Below are 19,443 nucleotides of genomic sequence, written 5' to 3' on the forward strand. Positions count from 1 at the left end.
TTGGGATGGTGAGACAGAGGAGCCCTTCTGACACCTACCCTGCTTTTGGACAGCCCTTTTCTTGCTTTACCCATGGAGAAATGCCCTGCTGGGCTCAGAAGGTGACCTGGGTTAAGATGCAGAGCACAGAGATCCGGGGCTGCAGAGAGCTGCAACTGATAAAGAGCATGAGGCAACAAAGATTCTTTATATTTTGCCTTTCTTTTCACACAAGAAGGCCACATTGAGCCATTAAATAATATCCATGTCCAGGGTAGATTTGCTATTGGGGTATATTATGACAGCTCCACAATAAATGTTGGTTCTGTGGCAGGGGGAACTCCTTGTGCTCCTGCAGGCTCCCACTCCTCACTCCTGGCTCAATTTCAGTGATGAATGAGGAACTTGTGGTGGTAAACAAGTCTTTGATCGAGCAGAAAGAAAAGATATTAAAAAGATTTTTGCAGAAGTGAGGCTAACTCAAGTTTGAAATGAATATTCTAGCTATTAAAATGACTTATTTTTGGAATGAAATGGACTTTCTGCTCTGTGATACCCTTGAATCAAAAGCAGTTGGCTTTAAGGAAGTACAGCCATAGAGAATGGTGGATGAATTACTGAGTAAAGCTGTTCAACCCTCATTATCCAAGGTGACAGACAATGATTGTAGTCATCTGAGAATATGGAATTTATTATTCTCATGTCTGTTCCTTAGTTTAGAAATCAGCTTGGGAATGTTCAAACATAAGCAGCAACTTGTTCCTATGCTGAAAATGTTCAGGAGAGGTCAAGAACTGGTTTTATCCCAGTTGACAGTAGAGAAGAAAATGGTGGTCTAAGTAGGAGAAATTACAAAAGAAAAACAGGATAAAAAATAGAGGCCAAACAGTAATAAATAGGCAAATAGCATGAAGAAAAAAAAAAAACAAAACTGGGTTTAATTATTTTAAATTTTACTGTCTTCTTATGCCCAAAAAGTCTTAGATATTTTGTTGCTAAACACAGCTTTTCATTCCATCATCCATGCTGAAGGAGAGCTCTTCTATCTCATAAAGAGGATGAAGGAAAACTCTCCGGCTCCTGCTGGCTGAAAATTAATGACAGCTGCAGCATTATTTCACTGGAAGCAGGATCAAAGTTTATAAAAAAATTGTTGCTTTTGTAGCTAATAAATATTATTTAATGCTGCAGTATCGTGCAGGAAGATCCCTAAAATAAGACAGGAAAGGTAATAATGTCCTAAGTAGTTGGAACAACAAGAAACGGGGGAAATAAGCTGAAGGAGGGTTTTGATGCAGGTAACCATAATGAAGATAATTAGAGACAAAAGACCCCACAACTAAGAGAGCCCTTGCTTGCCTGTTCCTGCCAGTGCTTGATCCCCCAGAGATGTAATTCAGGAAGAGCCAGGATGAAATCTGGAGAGGTTGGGATTGCAGCAGTGAGACTGAGTGATGTGCTGCCTGTCTGCTTCTGGCTCCCCGCTCAGAACTCACCGTCTGCTCTTGCTTGCACATGGAATATTTTCTTTCCCAAGGTTTGCTGGCAGCATGACACATGCACCTCGTGTCACTGGGCTGCCTCTGCTTTGCTTCTCCTCCTCCTGCATCATCTCTCATATTCCAAGTAAGATTATTTTGAGGTCCAAATCACAGGGCAGAAATCAGCTGCCATTCCCTCCAGTCAGCATTAGTGCCTTCCTCAAGCACGAGCACACATTCCTTGTTCAAGTTTGGGTTTATTTTTTTTTTTGCTTCTACAAACTGGTGGAAATACCTGAGGGAGGTAGAGCAGCTCTGTAATAATCAAGGTTGCTCAGAGACACAGTGGTGGACCAGCCAGTGCTTCCTTCTGGGATCTGTCTCTGCTGCTCCCAACGTCCCGAGACACAAACATCGCTTCCCATCACTGCATTTTTATTATTCTGTGGGCGTCTGCTCAGGTGCAACATGCAGGGAGGATGCACAGAGAGGTTATAACTCATTTTCAGAGCCAAAGACCTGCTTTTAATCCCATATCTGCAGGATCTCTGTGTACGTGCCTGTGCAGTGCATATTTAAAATCCTGTCTAAAGTCCATAGCCAGGAGGACAGGCTGTCAACAGTTGAACTAATCGAAGGCTCAGCTTTCACTAAAATTCCTCTGAAGTTTGGGTCACCTTCATTTCACATCAGTTCTTCCCTAACCTGAATATAGCTCTGCTTAATTACAAGTCAGGGCTGTTTGAAGTAGTTGGGAAATTATTTATGCCTGATAGCTGGGATTTCCTAAGGAGCCCGAGAAAGTTGGGCATTAAAATCTAATCAAACTTTAATGGAAACCAGGTACTTCAACACAATGGATAGTTCAAGCTTACAGAAAATCCTCCAGACTACAAACGAGGCTAACAGCTCCAAAATGTGTGCAGGGAGAGCTCTGCCTCCTGCTGCAGATGCCATTGGAAAGATTGAGGTTGTTTTCCAAAATACACAGTGGAGGAAAACAAGCATATAAACATAATAATGGCAGCCTATGAAAAATATAGCCAGGGAAATTTCCTTTCACTTTATTCCCAGCAAATGGGGAGACTGTCAGTAGCTTTTCCCTCAACCCTCCAAGATTGAATTTTACAGGGCTTTTTTTTTATTTTCCAAAATTTTCTGGTTTTTGATCCTAAAGGAATCCTTAATCGAGCAAAAATGACACCTGGATTTACAGTTTCTTCCCTTCCCCCCAGCTTTCTCTTCTTTCTTTTTTGGATAAGGCCAAGTTTATTCTGAGATGCCTTAGGAAAAAAGCCCTGTGTCTGATATTGGGGGTTTTTGGGGGGTTTTCTTCCATTTTCTGGGAGTGTTAAGGCAGTACTGGCAAGTTTTCTGGCATCCACAGGCAAAACATGTGTAAAAATGACCCAAAATGGACATGCTGATGTTGATGGCAATAATTTTAATGGAACAACTAAGGTCAGTGTAATAACTCAGCAGAATGGTTGTAATGTTTTATTACTCTCACAGTCAGGTATAATCTTAATTTCAAATGTGAAAGAACATATAGCAGTTAATGGAAAGGGTCTAATTCTTGCTCCATTAGTTTTACCTCACTGAGTTAACAGAAATCAGCTGATCATTTACCTTGGGATGCAGAGGGAGAAGGTCCCAGTCTATATTAATGGAAATGAGGGGAGAATCAGGCTGAAAGTCTGGGGGGTTTAAGTAAATTGTTTCTATAACTATTATATACATTTTCATTAATTGTTCTCAGAAGCAGAGCCTGTGTGATAAAATCTTCCCAGCGAGCTTTCCTTACCTGTTCATCTTCTCAGGGTTTGAAAAATAGTCCCCTTCTATTTCCAAACAAGGAGCAGTAGTTCAATGTCACAGACAAATGTGGGCTGCAATATTTAGACATAAATTATAACATCCTGTGGTCCTAAATGGGGAGGAACAGGCAGAGTGTTTCCAATTCATTGGAGGTATGATCTGAGTGCATCCATGCTGAATTCCTGATGAGCCCCCTTCCAGCACCCGTGGTTTTACAAGAGTTTGGATGGAGCATTCAGATTTGCTTTCAGATTTAAGCATTCAGGTAAATTCTGTCGAAATCTTTGAATGGGTATTTCTAAAGCCACTCAGGTGTTTTTGGAGGAGAGGGTTGAGGCTTTGGAGGAAAGCAAGGAGAACTGGAGGTACCAAACCTCCCCCTGGTGTAAATCTGTCAGGCTTCACGGGGTCGTTGGGATTTGTGCAGCTCAAGCCCTGTTATGGTTGGACACTGGCACAATGCCAGTGCCTCTGTGAAAATGTAAATTTTTAATTGAATGTTATAAAATGCGATCAGGAACAGAGCAAAGCAGGCTTAAGCTTAATAACAAGGGGAAAAAAAACTTTATTAAGCTACTACTATTATAAAGGAAAAAAAGAAAACACACGCATAAATCTAAAATTAAAACCTTTTAAAATATTCTTCCTACCCCCCGCAATTTTAGCAAACAACGTGACACAACTTGGACCCCTAATTAAGTTTCTACCTTTTAGATAATCAATATTCAGTCTACAAAGGGAGAGAGGAGTCTTTCCTGTGCTCCAGACCCTTTAAGAAACACAGCTGCCACATTTTGTGCTCTCATGGCACCACCCAGAGAAAACGTTTGCCATGGTGGCCCTCTCCTTTCCATTCAGTGCTCTCACCACCAATGCATGGATGGACAGACTGCTTTTAGGATTTTTCTTTTTAAGGATGCTCTGCCAAGAGGGGAAAAAACAACAGTTCAGTTTTTCATTTTTTGGGACCACAGTCCCCCCATTTTCTTCCTCCTGTAAAACTAAACACTACACTACACTACACCCTAACCAAAACTAAAAAAAAAAAAAAAAGAGTTCTCCTAAAAATTCTACTTTTAACCCCTCTATATTCTCAAAAAAATGTCTACCTTCAATTAATCACTACAAATATCAATATCCAAATTAACCTCTTCCTTCTAAAAAAATTCTTTTTCCATATAAAACCACAACAAGCCCCTGCATTTGGGTTTGAGATATGAAGGACAAGAGCTGAGCCACAGCAGGCCACAGTCCTGAGACCTTCAGGAAATCATCCCAAAAATCTCCTCAAAACCACTGGAGTGGCCAAGGGGTCACTAAATGGGGCATGAGGAGCTGGGATTTGGCTGTGCCCTCCTTGTACCTATGTTGGGGAAGATAAAACAAGAAAGCTTTATTGATATAGTTGCTTAGCAAAAGATTTTGAAAATATGAAAACTATAAGTGAAATTGAAATAAAAGCAAACTTTGGAATACCAAGAGTTAATTACTAAACAACTAAAAACCAATAGTGTAACCAACTGAAAGTAATCCTCTTTTAATTAAAGAATACCCTCTACTTACAAACAGGTCCAAGGGTCAAAGCAGACCCTACTAACTTTACAAAAGGAGCCCAAAAAGTAGTTTTTAGGGTTTAAAATGTAACACAGTATAGTAATGTAATAATTCTTATAGGTTATATGTAAATGCTATAAGATTTATATCTTGTACTAGATTAGTTAGTTAAAATTAGAGTATTTGGCACAAAAAAAAAATATTGTATTGTAATGAAAATTTCTCTCTCTTACTCTCTTACTACTCTCTTACCCCTGTTACCCTCTTACCCTCAGCTCTCTCTTTTGGGATTGCTGGGAGCTGCAGCTGGCAGATCCAAACAGAGCCCCTACATCCACACCCTTTACAATGAACCACAAGTTCCCAAACCTAACCTCAAAATTCTCTCATCTCTGTCCATCCCAAGCCACCATCACTCCTACACACCTCCACCACTGTCTCCTCTGCTCTGATGAGCCTCCAGCTCACACCTCTGATCTCTCCTCCCTTGGTTGTCTTCTGCTTTTAAATCACCAACTCGTTTTTATTTGCTCCCTGGGGCTGGGAGAGTCTTCTTTTCTGTGCACACAGAACATTGGTGCTCTGTTTCCCCCCTTCCTGGAGCACACCCTCCAAGGCTGCACTCCTGAATGGAGCACAGGGCTGAGAGAAGGAAAAACCAAGAGGAAAAACTGAAAATGAAGAGCTGCCTTTGGGCAGATCTCACAGGCACACACATTTGTTATCAGTTTTTTCCTCTCTCATGTTGTTGTTGCTGACTGTAACTAACTTGGCTCCACTAATTGTTCTCCAAATAACAGTTTTTTTCTGTTTTTAAGGACAATGCAACCTGTGTAGACTTTGTAACTGCTGAACCCAAATCCACCATCTCATCAGAAAACTTGGAATTACAAATGTCCCTTGCAGAGTCCTTAAATGCCTCCCTCCAGTGTCACTCCAGAGATGGATCTGGAAATGCTGCACTCAGCTGACACAGTACAAACACACCACATCCCAAAATGATGGTTATTTCCACAGTCCTCCACAAACAGCCTGCAAACACTTACAGAATACTTTCAACTTCAGATCTATGACGACTCCCTCTGGTTTGTAAAATTAAGCACGGGCATAAACGCTCCCAACATCAGAGCCTTAATTTGTGTTCCTTGGAACTGGCAAGGGGCCCATTTGCTGCAGAGCTCTAATTCCACCAGACAGGCTCTGTGCTCAGAGAAACACATTTTAAAAATGGAGTGTCTGTATTAACAAGCACTTCCATGAGCAATGAAACTAATGAAGCTTTGCTTTCTTATGGCTTTGTCTCTCTGCTTTGGATTCTCCAGTGCCCACTAAAGTGAATTCCAGCCCAAGTTTCTCACACAAAGGAGGAGTTCATAACATCCCCTTCCTGGAGAGGAGGAAAGGGACAGGACAAATGAAGGTATTACTTTTCTTCCCCCCTGTTTTCAATACAAAAGCGGGATGTGTTCCGAATGCAAACTTTAGGTTTCTATTTTTGTAGAGCTTGGAGAGATTCCCTTAGTTTTGAGATGGTTACACAATCCCTGAAAATTGGTAAGAATTGGTCATGGAGCTCAAAAGCTGCATGAGGGAGGACAGGACAGGAAGAAGAGGTGGATTGAGTAGGTTTTGGGGGTTTTAGGCAAACAGGATTATACTTTTTAATTCTTGTCCAATTTCATGGTGTATTAGGATGATAAAGCAGATGTGAAGAAAAGAGCAGTTCCCATTACAGCATCAGGAGTTGACACTTCTCTCCTAAGACAGGTGTAAGTAAAGTGTGTAATTAACAACCTCCACTTCATATACCACATAAATATTCTTTGGCACATGAAAATCTAAACTCTGCTGCCTGTTTTGTGAATAACCTGGACTACCTCAGGCCCCTTCCCTGGTTAGTTTTATAGGGAGAACTGTATAATATGACAAGCCATAATTCCAGAAGGCATTTCTGAGGCAGAATGTACCCATCAGTTGAGATTTCTGTTTCAAAAATGCTCAGCAGTGAGTCAGGACTGTTTGAGTTTGAAAAATGCTATTAGGCATATTCAATATTAACATCTCTGGCTCCAGCAGGAAACCTCCCATTGATAAATAGACACTTCATTTGAACTTGGCACAACCTTCAGTCAGCTTTGCATAACTGGGATGATATTACAGATTGGAACAGAGGAGAATATATTAAAGATGGACCAGGTGACATCAATTCAGCAACTTGCTAATTTCAACATGAAATATTTCCCCATGAATATGGGAGTGTGTTTGTTTCAAGCATAAGGGCATGTTATGTTTGAAGAGGCAATGGAAATGTAACCAAAAGCCTCCCAAGAAAAAATATTTAGAGCTTGTTTCTCCCCTCTCTGTAATATATATTAATGATACATTTCAAGATCTTCCACTGTTTCTTAGCTGCTTCTTTGCTTTTAAAGATGTCCCAGAAAAGTCATCTCCTTGTAAAATTTAATATATATATTAAGTATTTTACTGGTATAAATCAATTAGGGCTTAACCCAAAGGCCAAAGAAATCTTCCAGGATGTACTTTAAAATTTATATGATTTTTTAATATGCATATTTAATACGAGTGTAAAAACATCTGAGAGAAATTAATAGGAATTAATAGCTTAGATATAATTTCAAACCCCAGGACTGAGGTGCTCCCTTAGATCAGATTCTTAAAACTAAGCTGTAATTTTATATCAAGCCCAAGGCTGGTGGCTGCAGGGTTCTGCACCAGTGTTCATTCTGTATCATGAAAGCATCAGTCTCAGCTCAGCAATTTTTCCTTCTTCTTTTGTGAAAAAGGCTCATATCTGCATCAGACCTGTCCCTTTATTATTGAGATATTACCCATTTGAAAATCGAGATTTCTATCAAGGCACAGAATATGGAAAAAGTGAGGGGGAAGGGGAGGATTGCACATGCCAGCCAAGAGATGCAGAGAGGAGAGGTTAGAGGAGGTGATGTTATCTATTAGAAGAACAAAGCAGGAGTGATATCCCTGAAAAGGCTGATAGAAAATCAATTCCATAACATGCCATTAGTCTGTTCATATCAGACAACTTAAGCCTGGAATCTTTGCTGTGCACATAATGCAGTATTCAACATTTGGAGTGTGCCCTATGCAGAAAGTAAATCAACTGACTTCTTTTTCTTTTTCTTCCCTTTTATTTTTTTTATCTGTTACCTCCCAAGGAGAGCAGCCGTGGGAATTTGGTACTTTTGAGCTGACATATTCCATGCTTTAAACAAACAAGGAAGCAGCAAAGGGAGGATTTTGTGGCAGAAAGATCTGTTGATCCATCAGCAGATATTCAAATAAAGCTGGGAGTAGACTTTCTCCCGATCAGGGGGATTGTAAATCTCTGAGCTTTAGTGAAGAAATTTTTCTGGGTGGAAGAAATAAATCCTTCCAGCTCTCCATAAACCATGCAAAGGAGGCTTCTACCACTGCACGCTTGCTGCTAAATTTACAGTTTTAACAGGGCTAAATATAATCTATGGCTGATGGTGGCTCTAACCACGGAGTAAGTCAGTGCTTGGAGCAGGCAGGCTGTGCCATGAGCACCAAAATGGATGGAAGGTGAAGCATCTCCTCCAGGACAGAGATTAACCCCAATGCATCCCACATATGCAGATTTTCCAAAAGTTTAACGTATGCAGCAGCTCTGTGTGACCCTTTCAAATGCTTCTGCAAGGAGCTGGATGGAAAGCTTGGTTTTTCCTCGTGGTAAGCAAATCCTGCAGATTTCCCTGGGGAGAAGCAGATTCTTCTTAAACATATCTTGCTGAGTCTCTGGAAAAAAAGAAGTGAGTGGTTTAAGTGACTCCTGTTTTAGCTGGAATTGTAAGTTCTTCATCCAGCAGTTCCATCAAGGGATAGAGCTTCACCTCCAAATCTTTTTCTGAGGGGAAGGGAAAAGTAATTATATCTTAATGGATGAAAGGAATATTTTTTTCACATGTATTATAAGTTCATGGAGTTCTCTGACAGGAGCAGGGATGGAGTGCAAGGTCTGCCACAATTCCAAGGGGAGTCCATCAGGGTTTTTATTAAGTTTAACACCAACTATATTTCTTGTGGAGTTATTTTCCTCTCCAAGGATAATTTGTCAGAATCAGACAGGTTATTCATTTCTGCTTGCTTGTAAATGCCTGGTGTGTGCTCCAGCACCAGCACCCTCTCCTGAAGTACAGGCCGCTCATAAAAACACCCAAAAGTCTCATTAATTACTAAATAATGTTTGACTTGTTTTTTCCCCCCATATTAATATTTAGAAATAAAATTATTTTCTCCCTCTTTACTTTCCAGAATGCATTTTAGTGGTCAGTCATGTACCTTGTACAGCTTCATTCCCTAATTCTGGATTACTGAATTAGAATATTAGGCACTATTTGATCATCCCAGGAACTTCCTCATCCTCTGGATCCTCAGTGATGCTCTGAGATCCCATTATAAGCTTTCATTTTGTGTCTCTGGATGTGTTCTACTTCCCAAGGGGTTTAGGCAACAGATTCTGGGGTTTCAAATGCTCCCTGCCCTCCTAACTGGAATTAATTTGCTCTTTAATTAAACAGATAAATAACACACATCTACTGCTGCAGTATTTTTCCTCTCAGAGTCGTGGCTGTCAGGCTTCTGTCAGCACCTCGTGTTTAAAAACAGGATTTTCTCTGCTGATGGGAGACCACTGTGCTCCTCTTTAAACAAATTCCCACAAGCTTAGGTTAGTTCAGACTGTCTGAACAAATCAATTGGTCCTTACTTGGATGTAGCTCATGAGGTGAAATGAATAGGGAACAACTACAGTGAATGGCAGACTTTTAATAAACTGAATTTACTGTTAGTCCAAGGAAAGGAGAATCATCATTTACAAAAGGCAAAGTTTAAAAAAGTTAATTTTCCTCAGAGTTCACTGAAAACTTCACCTCTGTAACTCAGCAGACAATACAAAGCAACTTTTTCCAAAGCTTAAATCCTGCAAAAAATCCTTTCCTAGATTTCCTAGAAAGGTCCCATCCTAGATTGACATAATCAATGATATTCACAAGGAATGAATTCTTGATTTCCATCCAAAGGAAAAATTCCCTTCACTGTTTTTGAGACTAACATTGATCCCAGCCCACAAAGGGAAGGTAAATGTGTGTGCACATCTTCCTGAGCTCAACCTAAACCAAGAACCAGATCTGCAGATACAGCTCATAAGTTTAAAACCCTCCTCTAGATCAGGTTTTTTAAGACCAAGGTGATTGTTAATTTGGACTATATCTAATTAACCTTAGTTTAAATGTATGGGGTCAAACAACTCAAATATTTATCCAAAACTAACTTTTAATTTTCCACTCTTTCAATCCAAACAGCTGCAGAGTCAGCACTTGCCCACTGGAAATAGGGAACAAAATTTCCAGAGAAAGTTTTGACAGTAAAGCATAATTTAAAATCCTTTGTATACAATACCCTTCACAAATACTGCTGAGCACAGGGGTGTTGGACAGCCTGGCAGGCAGGAGGTTAATCTGGTTTGTAGACACAGCCATGTGCTGGGATGGCAGGAATAAAGCTGATTAGAGGACATTAATTGGCTGCTATCTAAATGAGGAGGGAGATTTGCCACGGAGTGGAGTGTCCTTTGAATGCTGCCCTGAATTTATGACACAATCCTGGTTATAAATGCTCCAAAACCAAACTGTCAGAACTGAAGTTTGATTTGAGGGCTCCGATCCCTTTGTTTGCCTACAAAGCTCTGGGTAAACTGTAGCACCGAGGAAATAAATAATGAATTCTGGCAATTAATAATTCATCCTCTTGCTTGATCTCACTGTTACACATCCAATGACCTACCTGGCCTCCTCTAAGACTACAAAGATTCGCCGCCAGCAAATGTCTTTTAATGGTTGCTTTTAGCTCTTGTTTACCAGGATTGTTGACCCCATTCACATCCCATAATGTAATTTTAATGGTGACTTTGTAATCAAGGAGTGTGTCTTGGAGGGAGCTGCAGCTGAGGCTCGGAGCAGCTCCCAAGGCAGCTCTGCCTGGATGCTTCCCCTTCCCTTGGATGCAGCAGGATTTAATGCTGGGAGCACTCTGGGCATCCCCAGCCTGCTGATTCCAGTGGGACTCACACAGAATCAGAAATATTCCCCCAAAAGTGGCTTAGAGGAGGGGACATTGTGCTGCTGGGGCAGAGCAGACCTGGGTGACGGCCACCCAGTCTGGATCTGCCCATGGATTCTGGCTGGGGCACACACCCCAAATCCCAGGGAATTGGTACAGAATTTCTGAGAGACAGAGGGCATGATTTATGTTTGGAATGAGATTTGAGCTACTCCAGTCTAGGCCTCAGATTTCGGCTTTGTGAGGCCTTCCAGGCTCTGATGCAGTTAGAAATTCAGAGCCTGTGGCACAGTTAGAAATTCAGAGCTTGTGGCACAGTCAGAAATTGTGTTAAGGTGTGATGGGAAGCAATGGGCTGTCTGGGTGTGAATTAGAGTAATGCTGTGGTGTGAAAAGCCTGACCACCTTAAGACAAAGATAAACAATGTTAGCTTGCCAATCAGAGTGCCTTTGTAACCTCTAAACTATGTAGAAGTGTATAAAAACTGCCATCTTCTCTCAAATAAACAGAGAACGTTGCATTAATCATATTGGTTGGATGTGTGTTCTGTCCTGGCCAGCTCCCACAATTTAATGAGGCCCCTGGCTTTTTGGAATCATGGAATCTCCACGGCTGGAAAACCCTCAAAGATCACTGAGCCCAACCTCAGCACTGCTCCTGTCCCCAAGTGCCACATCCACACCTCTGTTAACCCCCTGCAGGAATGGGGACTCCACCACTGCCCTGGGACAGGCCTGGACAAGCCTTTCCATGAAGAAACTCCTCCTAAAATCCAATTTAAATCCCTCCTGGCACAAGGGACTAACTTCATGATGCTTTTTTTTTTTTTTTTTTTTTTTTTGAAGCTGGCTGGGGGCAGATGATGCCTGATGTCACCATGTCTTAAAAAATTAAGTCTCTGACTGTCAACCTCATCAGGGTTTGTGTCATTCACAAAATGACAGCAATAGGAATAATAGTCTCAACTGTAAATGTAATTATTCCTGTTGTGCCAATAGTTACTCTTAGACAATGCCTCTTAGAAAGGCAATGTTATCTACAGAGGAATTTCAGGAAGAAAGTTGATGAATAATGAGGATTTGAACAGGGAAACCTTATGTCTATGTTCTTTTAAAGAGAGTTTACAAAATTATCTCCAAAGTCAGAGCACAGCAGCAATAAAATGTTCTGAAATTAAGTGATAGTCACTAAGAAATCTGGAGTGAACACTACCCAGAAAGAAATTGATTCAGTCTTAGAAATGAAATTACAGTTATGAACTAATTGTTGCTGATAAAAACTATTTTGCTTGACAGTTTGCTGAGGTTCTTCTAAATATACAGTTCAGGGAAAAAATATGAGGAAAGAAATCCTGTACACAGGAGAAAACTTTCTTCGGAAAGGATGAGTTTATTCCCATATATATGGGCATGTACACATTGCTCATGTGACCCCTATGCAGCCACGTGTTTCCAATTCTGATTATTTGTACACAAATATTCTGAATCTCTGCAGAGTCGGCAACAATCCCCTGCAGATGTGAAAACCTTTGGATCTGAGCAACTGATTGGATTTCTTCATCAAGAGAAAACGAGAAATCAGGAGAAGGAGCAACTTCTAGAGCTTTCTAGCTCAGCCTGCTCAAAGCTGATTTTAAAAAGTTGGTTTTCCTCTCAGGAGGAAAGCTCCAGGAGACCCTGCAGCTCTCAGGGACCTTTGGAGATCTGCTCTGCTCCTTCAGCAGTGGATCTGGCACACTGGGACAAGCAGTGGGAGCACTGCCTGCACCATCTCAGCTATTTAATTACCACCAAATTACTCATTTAATCATGCCATCAGCTTGAAACAGGAAAAGAAAATAAATTCAGTGTTTTCCCCTCGCTCTCCACACCTCAAGGATCCACTATGAATGCAAGAGGTGCTGAGGTGATAATAGTTGTTAGTTCATGCTGTGCAGAAGCTTCATTAGGCTTGTGCTGAGCTCTGTTGGTAAATCCCTCCCTGCCATCCATCAGCAGATAGCTCCAATCTGCTCCAGGTATTGATCAGCCCGTTCTGCTGAGAGCTGAGCTCCTCAGAATCCCATCTGTTCCTCCTCACCATACCCCAGCAAAGGAGAAAGGTGCTTTTTTTGCCCTTCCAGAGACCAGGCAGCTCCTGAATCTCAGCTAGTTGCTGAGTAACACTGGAGATGCAAGGCAAAGATGTTTCCTAAAGTCACACGGGAAGTTTTAGACAGAGCAGGGAAAGAAACAAAATCTTCCTGGTTCCAGCCCTGAATCTGAGCAGGAACCTGCTCTCCCCATGCCCCACAAAGACAAAGTTTTAGCAGCAACACCAAGCAATCCTTATTTTTTGTTTGTTCGTTTCAGTCTCAGGGTCATAAATCACTGAAGCATTTGGGAAAGAAGCAGTAACCAGAACAAAATCCAACACTGTATTTTTGATGACTTCATGGCCAGAGCAGCTGAGCTGTGTCTCACCCAGAGAGTGAACTCTCCTTGACTGGGTCCAGGTCTCTCCTTGCCTCCCCATTCCCAAGGAAAAAGCTTCTCCCCTTTCCCACTAACCCTGCAGTTGGCCAAGGGATGCATGCAGCCACTCTGGGATCCTGGATCAGCCTCTCCACGCTGGGAGCAGAGCAGATGGAGCAGGGATCACCCCGTGCCCGGGCAGGCATCATGGTTTTCCCTCAAAAATCTATCCAGCCGAGGCAGGCATGAGATTAAACCCAGCTCTCACTGATGGGAATGGATAAACAAGGTGCAAAGCAAAAAAAAATTAAGGTAATACTGGTTTTCTGCTTGACTTTGTTGCCTAAATTGCTTTATCAGGTGAACTAAAGCATAAAGAAGAGAAAATAAATACAGAACAGAGAAAACATTATTTGTTTTTCATCACTCTTTCTCACCAAAGTGAAGAATTCAGCTGCATGCTATGCTTTGGAGGGATGAATTTCACAGTCCTGCTCCAGGAATAATAAAAAACTCTTCTTTCCTCTCTACACTCTGTGTCTCTACTTAGGCAATAATAATTCAGTAGTTGGTTATGCAGAATAAAGAGAAACAAATGTTCAAATTCTCTCCCTGTTGGAAAATAATGAAACCCAATCTCATCTCTGAGAAGATTTTTTCCAATCCCATCATCTGTGTGTTCCAATCCCATCATCTGTGTGTTCCAATCCCATCATCTATGTCCCCAGCATTTCCTGCTCTGGTCTCTGGAACAGGACAGCAAAAAAAATCAGGTGTTTTCGTTGTGCTGGGGAAGCCAATTTCACTTTTAGAGGGATGATGAGGGAGTGGAAACTTCTACTGGCTTTATATTTGGGTGAAATACACTTTTGGATTATCTTTTTGTTGTTTTTGGATTTTCTATTTAATTTTTAATAGCAATTCAGTGAGATGCTGCTCCATCTCCATCTTCTCCAAAGGCAGCATTCCCAACTTTGCTTTCTCTCTGGCAGTGCTCATGGCCCAGCTCCCTCATCCTGCTCACACATTTCTGTTCTCCAGCAGTGATGGTCACGGGTGCAGACTGCAAGCAGCACAAGCTGCCCAAATGTCCCAGCATTAGGGAGACCTGGGACATGACCTGCTCTCCTCAAAAGTTTGACTTCCAGCCTCAGCTCATGTTGTATCTTATTACTAACATGGTTATGGATTTTTCTTCCTTTTATTTAATCTGTTTCTGGCCCCTGCAGTAGAATTTCAGCATTGTTTGCAATGAGGAAATAAAGCCTTGATCTAATCGCAATCTCCTGTACAAATTTCCAGTGCAGGATCCCAGCTCAGCACTCCTGTGAACTATCAGAGGTTAAACATCAATATCTGCTTTAATTGACAAGATTAAAATTCTGCTTCAATCTCACATTGTGTTTTATTAGAAAAAAAAAATTATACAGATTTCCATGCTATGCAGAAATCTTCCACTTGCAGAAAGTAGATTGTATTTGTATTTTCCTAACTAGAGTGACTATTTTGTGTGAAACCATTAGCAGCTGCATCAGATCATTTTTCCATGATAACCCAGGGGTTTATGATAAGCACAGGGGTTTTGCAGGAGTACCAATGGAAGTACAGTGATGAATAAAACCAAAATAACATCACCCACTTAGGAAACTCTCTGGAAAACCTTTGTTGTGGGGATGGGACAACCAAGATATCACACATGTCACACCATGAGGTCCTTCAGGATTGGGGGTGTTTGTGCTGGTACGAGGCAAACAACAAAGGAATTGGATTGGAAATTCAAGGCTCATTGCCCTCATCTGTGTGGGATTTAATTCAGTATTTATTTCAAAGGAATTGATATTTTTAGGAAAAAGAATTTTAGGACTACTTCTCTTTATCCAAACCCAGGAACCTTTCCCTAGGAGTCAAAGATGGCTGCAGGTCAATATTACCTGGCCATACCAAGGAGACACAGCTGCTCCATGTGGAAAAATCTCCAATATCAGACTTTAAACATGAGTAAGACGTGGAAATTCTCCACATGGTGGTCACCTGGATGGCAGCTGCAATCCCCAGCCTTACCCCTCTCCCTTCCTTCACATGGTACAATAAATACTTGCTGCAGTAAATTTGGCACTTTTTACAGATTTCCCCATGGATCTTCAGATTCAGCATTTCCATTGGCTGGATGTTGACTGTAAACACATTAATCATCCTGCATCATCCCAGATCCAGTTGCAGGATATTCACTATTCTGTAGAATAAATGCTTCTTCAGATGCAAAAGTGAAAACATGTAAGAACATTTAACTTTGATTAATTAAACTGTATTAATTTAACAGATGGTGTGCTGTGACACCCACCAGGCTGAGGTTTAGATTTGTGATACTTTAAAGAGGGATCACTGCCTCTGTTTTGATATAAATTTTGAATCTCTGCACAGCCAACAGATGTTCAGCTCAGGGTTTTTTCCTCCCCCATTTTGTTTTGCCTTCAATTCATGGTTGGCAAGTCCTGGGACTTTCAGGGAGGTGACACTGCTGCCTGATAAATCTGAGTCCTTGGTAAGGAGCCCTCTCTCATTGTGTGCAAACAAATCCTCATCTTTAAGTAGCAAAGCAGAAGAATTCAGTGGTGAATCCCCTTTCTCCTAGTGAAGTGTTAATTAGTGGAGTGGACCCCTGCTGTACATTGGTTATTTTAGGAGGAACCATACAAGAGATCAAATATTTCTTAGGACAAAAATGATTTTAGAAAGAAGCAAGATTTTAACTTTGCAATCCTTCCAGAGGGACTGTCATAACAAATTTTTTATTCTTGTCTTGATCCACACCTATGCTCATGCTGAAGCCCTGTGGTAGAAATCATATCTTATATATTTATGATTTTCTCCTCCAGAAACAGCCAGTGTTGGATTTCTCCAGGGTGCATTGCTGCACTAATATCCTGTATTTCCAATGACCTGTGCAACATAACCAAAAATTAGCAGATTTTATTTATTTAAGTCTCTCTACCCTGCTTTTCCCACTGCTGTAACATCATGCAGTAACTGCCTACAGTTACAGCTTTTGGGACTCTGACTGAGCAGCCTGAAACTTCCCCAAGCACTCCTGATCTCCAGGAAGCAGAGTTTGCTGTTTATTATCATTTCTGATTCCAGTGACTTCTACAGAGTAGATATATCTCTGGTGAGATTTCTTTTTCTCCCACTCCCTGTTCCATCAGAGGTTTCTAGAGGATTTTTAATATTTTCGTTTTGGCACAGGATCAGGGCTGAGTTGGGAGTGATAGTATTGGGTTCCCCTGTGGGACACTCACATTCTTCCACCACAGATTTTCTGCTTATCAAGAAAAGATCTCTCCAAAGCTGGCAGTTTGTGGATGCCCCATCCCTGGAAACACTCAGGACCAGGTTGGAAAAGGCTCTGAGCAACCTGGGCTGCTTGAACCTGTCCCTCCATGGCAGAGGGGTTGGACAGAAGATTTTTAAAGGTCCCTTCCAGCTCAAACCATCCTGTGATCTATAATTATTATCCTGAGCATTTTGGGGAATTCAAGGCTTATAAGATGGGCAGGTTCCTTACCCCTTCTTACCTCTGAATAACAGATTTATTCACTAACTGTGTAAATATGATAGAAAAACAAAGCAATGAAATAATGGCCTCACTGGGAGGGAGAGAGAAAAGGGAGGGATAAAGTCACACATGTGCTTAAACCCATGGATTTGCAGGGAAGAAAGGCGTGGTACTGATGCCTTTGCTTTGGTTCTAGACCCAGACATCATTAAGGGATAAAGGGGTTTTTACTTTGGTATTTAATAAGGATTTTTATGGTGCAACACTCCACCAAGGTAGAACACACTGAAATGTACACACATGGTAGATCATGTATAGAATTTTATAGGCTTTGCAAATTAGCATATTCAACTAAGACGCTCCAATGAGAGGCTTGAATGGACAGCATGATATTTTTCTATCTCAAACTATTTCCCTTTAGATGGGTTTAATCTGGGTTTACAGGATGTGTTTTAGGAGAGACTTTGGTTTTGCAAGACAGTGTAAAGCTTTTTGGCTTTTGACTGTGAGGCCTTTAGGATGTTTGCTCCTCTGGCCTAACAGAATACCAAGATTATGCTGAAATATCAGACTTAAAGAATTACAAGTATGCATGCTAAGGGTACTGAGAATACATAAGAGGTATATAAAAGAAAAGACAAAAAATCATCAGTGCAAAGCAAAAATGCATCGGGGACCCTCCTGAGCTGGTGCTCCTGAACCTGTAACGTTGTCTGGGCTTTCACTGCCTGGCCTGTGGCACTCCCTGAAGTCACCTGGGTGTCTCTGCCTCGTCCCTCTGCCTCCTGCTCCTCTGCCCAGGCTCGTGGTGACAGCCTGTGAACATCCTCTGCTGGTGGGGGAATGTCAGAGTCCAGCACATCCCTCTGGCTGCCCTGGTCATCTCCAGACCCTGGCAGGGAGCTCAGGGACCTTGGCATGAAGTCAAAAACCTCTGTAACTTGAATTTTAACCCATGGAAAAAATTGCCAACTTTGTATGAGGAATTACAAGCCACAAGGGTTTGAGTAGTGTGATATTTGAATTAACACAGGGTGGAAAAGTAGAAATCTGGGGTTTTTAGACTATAATTCAGGGGGTCAAGATGGAGGGATTTGGGTGTGTCCTGGCATTCTCCTTCTTCTTGCCCTCCATGTCTTGCTTTAATGGTGACACTTTTCTGTTGGTTCAAGGTAGAGATTCACAGTCTAACATAGATGATGGAAATTGGTAATAAATTGCAAACACAGACATCTAGTTTTGAGTCTATAATGTGGGAGCTGCCCAAGGCTCACAGCAGACTGCCATGGCCTCCTTGCTAGCCAGAGCTCAGCAGGTCAGAGAAAGAATGTTCAGATAAAAAGAAATAAACAACCTTGAAAGCACAACTGGAGCATTCCAGGCTCCTTCTTTGTCTGTATGGTCTGGGAAAGGACTTTCACAGGGGAACATCTGCCTCCCCCTCTCCTCCATTCCCGTGTCAGGCTCCAGGCTGCTTCCCCTGCTTCTCCAGCCTCACACTCCATGGCACTGCTCCATGCCTCTTGTGATAGATGAGTTTGAAGCAGTGCTAGCTTCTTTCAAGATTTATGAGATTTAACTTGCTTGGAGCACTTCACAGAATCTACAAATGACATCTAAACACAAACCCCCTGATTTGTGAGCTGAGCTGTGCAATGCTCTACACATACTTTTTTTACTTATTTCTTTTTAATTTAGGAGAACCCTTCCCTTCTGGAAGCTGCTCTTCCAGGGTTGCAGAGATGCTGTTGCAGGTAGGAAATCTGCTGGAATTTCCACCAACCCTGGCCCCAGAGTTGCTTAGTAACTACCAGTGTTTTCCCAGGCACAGCTTCCATGTACCAACCTCAAAGCCCAGAAGAGCCAAGCTTGAAAGCAGCTCTGAGCTTGCACATCCCCTCTGCTCCTGATGTGCCATGAGGCAGGAAATCTCACTGCTGAATTTCAGACAACAATTAGGAATGTATCTGACAGAGAGGGTGTTTACTTGGTTTAGCTCATGCTGATTTGGAAGGCAGTTTGTGGAGTTAAAGCATTGTCCCTATAAATTGGATTTACGGTGGGACAATGGGCATTGAATACATTAACATAGGTTAAATTCCTGGAAGATAGGGAAAAAGTCCTAATTATTCACAATAGAATTTGGTGATTTATTAAATGATCGATTTCAACGTGTTCAGGCTTTCTATACTTAAACCCCATGAAGGAAGAAGAGAAAATCCCCAGTGTGGCAACACTGCTGGGAGCAAGGGAAAATCTGCAGTGGAGGGGAGGCAGAAGAGAAAATGGACAGTGCTTAGTTCCTGTCAGAACTGGAACTAGCACCTGAGGCTGTGAGAGCTGATATCTCTGCAGGATTACTTTAAATCAGGATTAATTTTCTGAACTGATTAAGCAACTGCTGCATAATGAAAATTCAGTTATGTACTTAGAGACTTGAAATTTTAGACAGGTGAGGCAACCTTGCTGGTGAAGGCAGTCAGTCAG

Source organism: Lonchura striata, chromosome 12 (genome assembly GCF_050655825.1).
Source record: "Lonchura striata isolate lonStrDom1 chromosome 12, ASM5065582v1, whole genome shotgun sequence".
Taxonomy (NCBI): Eukaryota; Metazoa; Chordata; class Aves; order Passeriformes; family Estrildidae; genus Lonchura; species Lonchura striata.